The 7,879-nt window shown below is 40.4% G+C and overlaps 1 long non-coding RNA gene across 1 annotated transcript; it reads right to left on the reverse strand.

Moving 5' to 3' along the window:
* Positions 1-619: 619 nt before the first annotated feature.
* Positions 620-5,935, reverse strand: LOC309867187. The gene is made up of 3 exons (XR_014313033.1): positions 5,134-5,935; positions 1,543-1,648; positions 620-1,083 (listed from the first exon to the last, which is right to left on the reverse strand). It is a non-coding gene; the product is annotated as an uncharacterized lncRNA (long non-coding RNA).
* Positions 5,936-7,879: the final 1,944 nt, after the last annotated feature.

A 7,879-nucleotide genomic window follows, 5' to 3' on the forward strand; every position in this document is an offset into this window, starting at 1 on the left:
TTGCGTTCCTTTGTCTCTGGCTTCTTTTGTTCAGCATTCGGTCTGTAAGAACCGGCTGTGTTGTTTCAAGCAGCTTTCGTTCCTTCATTTTCATTGCTGGTTTGTATTTACATATATTTATTGATTTCTTGCCATGTGTGCCAGGAACTGTGCCAGGCTCTAAGGAGACAAGTTTGATCAAGATAAATATAGTTCCCACTCCCAGGAAGTGTAAAAGCGAGTGCAGGATTCAACAAACTACAGCTCATGGGCAAACCCAGCCTGCTGCTTGTTTTTTAAATAAAATTTTATTGGGCGCAATCATATCCACTCATTTATGCATTATCTATGGCTGCTTTCATGCTACCATGACAAAGTGGAGTAGTGAGAGAAACCACATGCTAGTCCACAAAGCCAAAGATAATTACGATTGGTTCTTTCTAGAAAAAGAAAATTGCTAATCCTTTGTCTAGTGGAGAAGGCTAGTGACTTCTTACTGTAACACAGTACAAACATGGATGCCAATATCACAGAGAATAAATGACCTACTTGAACGTAACCAGACCTCTCCAGTGGCATGCTGGTAAGCATTTAACAACTGGGAACTCAAAAAAAAAAAAAAAAAAAAAAGAGGGACATATATGATACATTGTACCTTTATTATAAATTATAAAGAGTACATATACCACATTTTACACTAAAAACATACTGGTTGTCTGCAGCTAGGTTGGAGGGAGTGGAAAATAACTGTTAATACATATGGGATTGCTTCTGGAGGCATTAAAAATGTTCTAAAATTAAATCCTGGTGATGGTTGCACAGCTCGGTCCTAAAAACACCCCTGAACAGAAGAGCTTTATTCAGGCCATCTACTTAGTGTCTCTGGGGGCTCAGTCTAGTCTGGACGTTTCACGTAAATGAAATCCAACAACGTATGGTCTTTGGGGACCAACTACTGTTGGTCTTTCTTGTCAATTACCTATGAGCAACTGGTTCTCACAGAATGCTTTCCTTGGTTTGGATGAACTTTTATACTCAAGAGACAGCCAATGGTTGCGGTCAATGATTGACTGCCATTCCAACATGGTCATGGTATTTCCATTTCTATTTAAGAATAGAGAGAGATACAACAAGGACATATGTCAGAACTTCCTTCATCAATGATACGAGCAACTCAGGTGCAGAACGGTGTGATGTGCTGCATTATTAAATCATACAGTTTTTGAATAGTGAAGTCGTGTCGCCTCAGTATTCTATGCCTTGCACTATGTAACAATCAAAATCTTTTTGATTGTTATCATTTTCCTCATTACTTTTTAAGTCTAGACCCAAGATCGGCAAACTTCTCCTTAAAAGGACACACAGCAAACATTTTAAGCTTGTGGGCCTTACACTTTCTCTTGCCACTGCTCAATTCCCGCCCTCATCACCCGCAAGGGGCCACAGACAATAGGTAAATAAAATGGATGGGTCTGTATTCCACGAAGACCCAATTTACATAAACAGACTGAAGGCCCGCAGGCCATGTCTGGGTCTAGACCACCAAGAGTATAAATAAAAGACCTGACTTATGCCGTGTGCCAATCCCACCAGAATTTCAAGCTGCTAATAAGACATCAGCAAATGCGAAGTTAGGAAGACAGACACAGTGGAAGGGTTGCGTGGTGTTCTATAATACAAAAAGAGAAAGATTAACAAAATACTGACCACATAGTACTTAAGACAGGAGCTTTGAGGACTATATAAAGCATTCTTAATGTTCCATCTTCCTATCACTAATGCTCTTTGCTCTGGCCATTTTCTCTAAAGATAAGTTATAAGAGAAAGGAAAATTTCATATTTCTTCATCACACTGATAAATGTTTTGGCTGTAGGATACCAACTAACATTCTAAGTGACTGACAATATTGTATTTTCTTACAAAATGATGACTCTTGAATAGCCTACATCGATTTCAAAGATGCAAGGAAAGTAAGCTTCTAGTAAACATGTGAACAAACCTCCCTCCGGCGACTGATCCCTTTCCCCCGTCTAAAGGGAATGATGACTTCACGACAACCAAGCACAGGTATTTCTCTAATTAACTTACCTCAGGTCACGCTGAAATTCAGCAACAACCAAAAATAATCAGACCGAGTATCCTCAATAATCCAACCACGTGGTTGATTTAAACATTTTTAATCTAACATACTGAGATACAACATAGGATGATAATGCGGATATAACATTACTTGCCTAGAATTCCTTAGTTATCAGCCAGAATTTGGTGAGTATTCACAAGATGTTGGACACTCCACTAAATAACGTGAAGGATACAGACACTCCCTCCTTCCCCTCCATTCCCGCTTCTAACACTCCCATAGGCCCTTGGCCATATCTGCATGACTGCATTTAATACCACCTCTTACGCCCTTCAACTCACTCAGCACCCTATCAGGTCGATATCCCTAAAATATAGCTTCTGTGATACCACTTTCATGTTCAAAAAGCATAAATTCCTTAGCCTGGCATTCAAATTCCTCAACGACGAAGCATCTTGTCCACCTTGTCTCCCCCTACACACATTTTTCCTCCAACCCTTCTTGGCCCCATAAATATATCTTTGCAATTGGGACCACCACACTTTTGCACTTGCTGTTCTCCCTGCATGGAATATTCTATAACAGAGAACCCCTGTCCTCCTGATTCAGAGCTTGAGTCAGGGCTTCTCATCTTATCCACCGCCCCCCCCTCACAATCCTTAAGGATCTTTCTAGCTTTTGACTTCCTTACACTTGACCTTAACTCCAATCTGTTCTCCATGGGGTAGAATTAGTGTGAACTATCAATGCTACCAACTCTATTAGAAAGGGCTCTGTAAGCAAGATTTGACCTCCCCTTCTTATGGGAAGAATAGTAGGGTAACTTACATTACTAAAGGACTGAACAATCAAATGTCCAAGGCAAATGTGCAGCTGAAATTTGAGAGGAATTGGAACAAAGCACTTCTTGGACTCCCACAGTCTCTTGCCTCTGTTTCTCATGGGTAGACTTCGTTTCTTCTCAAAGTGGATGACTTCTTGCACATGGCAGTAAGTAGGGCACCCTCCAGTTGCTGAATGTCCCGTTTAGTAATGTCTTTTTCCCTCAGACTACGAAGCTTATTTTTTAGTCTCCAGTTAGAAGGATACTAGGAAAGGATTCAAACTGGCTTGGCAGAGGCCAAGTACCCATTCCTGAATCACTCAGTCGTAGCTAAGGGGCAGTGTTATTTAGTACATATGTGGCTCCTGACTCCCATACATCCAGGGCTATTCCTAGAGTAAGAAGAAGATTTATGAATAAGACAATAACCCTAAAAGTTGTCTTGTTCACTCCACGCCTTGGTCTCCCAGTGTTAAGTGCTATGGGTAGGCTCATACCTCCGCGCACATGTGCACACAGAGGACCTGAGTGCCGTAGTCTTAAATGAGGACAGAATTCTCACTGCAGTAACCACAGACATGTGGTCTGGAAGTGAGGTAGTTAGCAGGATGCCCCTCTGTGCCCCAGGACCATTACTTGTGATGTCCTTTGTCAGCACCTTCAGACCTAGCACTCTGCAGTAAGGGTTTTAGATCCCTAAAAGCATAGCCACTACTGCAGCCCCTGTTCCGTGGATTTCTGAAACCCAATAGTGAGCCAACCTGGGGTTATGGCTATCTGTAGCTCCGTACTATTCAGAGCGACTGGATATGCTCTTCTTGAACTCCAGATCCACTCTCTAAGCTACTCTGTGCCTTGCAAAGCCACCGCGGGTAGACCACGTGAAAGGGTTGACTTTCCCTCTAGCTTCTAGTTGAGTAGAGTTACTAGGGAGCCCCAGCAGACCACCAGATAGAGGAAGAAGAGTAGTCAGAGCATTTATCTCCCCAGCTTCCTCCCTGTGGGTTGCCATGGACTGACTGTGTCTGTTAACTGAAGATCATTGTTGCTCTCTGTTCGCATAACCTCTCTTGTCTCCAGGTTCCCTTAACCTCTCATAATTCTGTTCTCTACTTCCCAATTCTTGTCTTGGGTCATGACATGTAATAAAGCTAGAATACTCTAAGTAGCTTTGGCAATTCAGCCAGTAGGAGAATCAAAGACTCTGAGAATAATTTGTTGGAATTATGAAAGGGGGAGTTTCACATTGTCAATATCCAAGGGCTGCTTGCCCCACTTCTCCACCCAAAGGATCTGAAGATTTTACCGCTTGCTCCTTACCCATTCGCTTTCACACCATTTCATTCTCTTCCAGAGGAGAATCTGGTAGAACTGAGTGACTTAGGACTACCTTCTGGGATCCTGAGATAAAATCCTGGGGCCATGGAAATAAACAGAGGACTGTGGCTAGGACAGAAGCAGGGGTCCAGGACAAGGGATAGTTTCCCATTATACTGCAAAAGGACTGAAGATAAGAGCCTGCTCACCAGACCCAGGACATAGGACATGGAACAATGGAGGAGCCTGGAATGCACTGGATAAAATAGGAACCGCTCACAAATCCTCCCTCCCACCGTGGACCAAGAATGGACTCAAGAATGAGACTCAACCCTGCAGTAAAAAATTCCTGATTATTCCTCTGGAATCTGTAATATGTGTAGCCTACTTGGAGCTAAGGTTTTTGAATACTGTAATGTCTCACTCCTCCCTTTCCGTTTGAAGAAACTAGTCCTCTGTTAAATTATACAGAGTCTAGGGTCAAGGGAGTCATTTCCCAGAGCCATAGCCACTGATCTTCTAGACAGGCAGCCTCTCCACGACCACCCTGCGCAGTCACCTGAATCACTAAAATAAATAAATAGACAAATGGATAGATGGATAGATAGACAGACAGACAGACAGACAAAGGGGTTTTCAAAAACTAATCTTTTTGAATTAGGTTTCATTCCAAAATAAATGCCATTAGAGTACAAAAATAAGAGAGTGAGATTGAAACACAATCACATTTTTCTGTGTAAGAATAACTTCCCCAGAGAGAATACAATAGAAAATTAATAAGCAAACAGGCCAGCTGTTGGCATGGCACTCTCTTGAAAGCTAGGAAGATATATATTCATTTGCTTTTGCTGCAGTGACAAATGAGCACCAGTTTAGCGTTCTAAAGCAACAGAAATCTGTGATGTCCCAGTTCTATAGGTAGGATTGGCTCACCTGGCTCCTCTCTCCCTGGGTCTCAAGGCCAAAGCCAAAGTGTTGGCCAACTTCAGAAATTCTGTGGAGGCTCTCAGAAAGAATGTGCTTCCAGACTCATTCAGGTTTTTGGCAGAATTCAGTTATTTTTGGTTGTAGGACTGAGGTCCCTGTATTACTGGTGGCTGTCAGCCAGACATTGGTTCTCAGTTCCTAGAGCCCTTATTGTGGTTCTTTTCATCTTTAAAGCCAACAACAGTAGCATTCTTCTCTTGCTTCAAATCCCTCTGTCTTCTTTAGTCACATTTTTTTTGCTCCAGCTAGAGAAAGTGAACTGCTTTTAAAGGCTTGTGTGATTAAATCAGCCCCACCTGAATAATCCAGAGTAATCTCTCCATTATAAGGTCTGTAATCTTAAATCTGCAAAGTCCCTTTTGCCATGTAATGTAACATATTCACAGTTTCTAGGGATTAGAGTGTGGACATCTTTGGGGTTCTTTCTCCCTACTGCAGAAACCCAAGCTGGGTCATGACTAAGTGGAGGGAAGGAAGCAGTGTAGACCAAGACTGATGCCACTTTCACACGGGAATTTTTTTTTTTTTTTTTAGCTCTCTTATTTATAGTCCAACATACTGGGAAAATGCTATGAAAATAAATGTTAATTTCAGTATATTTTTCTGATTATATCTAAAATATGTGTTGTACATAGAATAGCTATACAGTTAAAACCTTGGAGTTGCATATTTACCTCATTCAATTTATGAGAACTATCTGCCACATAACCTAGTTAGCAAAGCCAGTCCTCCCTATCAAGTTACTCAATCAAATCACACTTCCTATTAGGGAAAAAAAAAAAACCTCTCTGACTTAATTTTTTATCCAAATAAATGCATTAATTATACAATCTGCTGAAAAAGACACAAATCACAATGGTAAGTTTACACGACTGTAAGATAAACTACTAAAAGTTGTCAGGATTAAAATTACTTGGATCTACTATCATTAATTTATGGATTTTTATAAGCTATAAAATCAAGCATAAATCTCTTTGCTGCTTTTCATTATTTAACTTGTAACAGTCCAAAATTTAATGTATAGTTAAAAATAAGTTTTGTGTTTTTTTTTGTTTTTTTTTTTCTGAAGGGAGGCTAGGAGAAAAAGGAGGTGAGTAGGCATGTGTATCCTAAATGCAGATGTTAGGCCTTCTGGAGAATGTCATGAAGGGAATTCCCTTGACATAAAGGTAATTTCCACCTATGTGCTCAGGCAAGCTATCTCGAAGATCACAGACCAGAAAGGTTCACCAACCAAATTAAAATAAGAATCAACACAATAAAAAAAAAAAAAACTTGAATTACAGAGGTTATTTCATCCACTTGGTACAGAAGCAGGAGAAAGTGATGGGGTAAGCTAACACACTTAGCAAAGGGTAAAAACAAATGAATTCTCATCAGGCATCTTAGCCGTAGACACAACACTGTGGGGGCCCACAAAACTGTTTTAATTTCTTATAAAATCAGAAGAAGAAAAAAAGATACTCCAGCCTGGATTATTTAGTCTTTCTTTCAATGCAGTTGTAAAATATAAGTTTTTCTATTTCTTGTTGGAGAAAAGGGCCCAGGAAGAAAGACTCAAGTCCCCAGGGCCCAGGACAGACATCCTGCAGCCCAGGATGGGAAGACAATGCTACCTAAATCTTGGGTCACACAATATTCATATCTTGTCTTTCCTACATCGATATTCCCCACTGATGGTGGGCCGATGAAACAAGAGTTGAGTTTGAACAGAGGGCTTAGACAGAAAGCGCCTGAAGCCAATATAAATACCAGCTTCACCCAAGAGACTCATGCCTGGCCACAGCCACAGCCTAGCAGTTATCCAGCTCCATAGCTCTGGGTTTTGATGAGTTTCTTAGGCAGAGCCCATGTGGGGCCAGAATAGGACCATACTGGAGCCTCCAGTGGCTGACCAATTTCAAGATGCCCAGAAATGGGCTCTTCAATTTGTAACTTGGGTCTTTCCCTATCTTTGTATCTGTAAGTAACATTCATTTGTTCAATTACACATTCCATCTACCCCATCTTCAACACGTCTTACAGATTACGTACTAGTGTATTTAACACACAAATTCTGCCTGTGCCTCACAAATTATTTGTTTGCCCATTATCAATCCCAAACATGTCCAATCAATTTTGCCCAAATCCTGTAAGCTACTAAGATTCCTTGTTATGCTTTACACTTCTTTTTTGAGTTTTATTCACCCCATTTGTTGTCTAGTCTTTAATAGAAAGACTGAATATTCTCAAATAATAAAGAAAGTATATTATAGGAAAGATTAAATAAGAATAATGTATGAGATTAAGAAATGACACCATTAATTCATTAGACACTGTGATCAAACATGATTCATGTAAAGAGAGAGAAAGTTCTATTCCACAAAAGACCACGGAGCTCATCAACTTCTCACCATGCTTCCATCATCACGTTTCTACTTTATACCAGGAGGTGGACAAAATGAAACATTTTATAAGGTGAGATAAGACAGGCATGTTAAGATTGCAATGCAAGTTTAAAAAAGTAAATACAAAAATTTTATCCAAGGTAACTTGAAAAATTTGATAGCTCCTGAAAATAGTTCAGTTACATTTTTTAAATTAACCATCCCTAATCTCATCTACTTGGGCCACTCGTAGGTGCTTTTCTTTCCAGGTAAGGACTTATCTCGGGGATAAGCACTGAAAACAGCTGAAAAGGATCACTTATGTT

Source organism: Mustela nivalis (assembly GCF_964662115.1).
Source record: "Mustela nivalis genome assembly, chromosome: 6".
NCBI classification, from domain to species: domain Eukaryota; kingdom Metazoa; phylum Chordata; class Mammalia; order Carnivora; family Mustelidae; genus Mustela; species Mustela nivalis.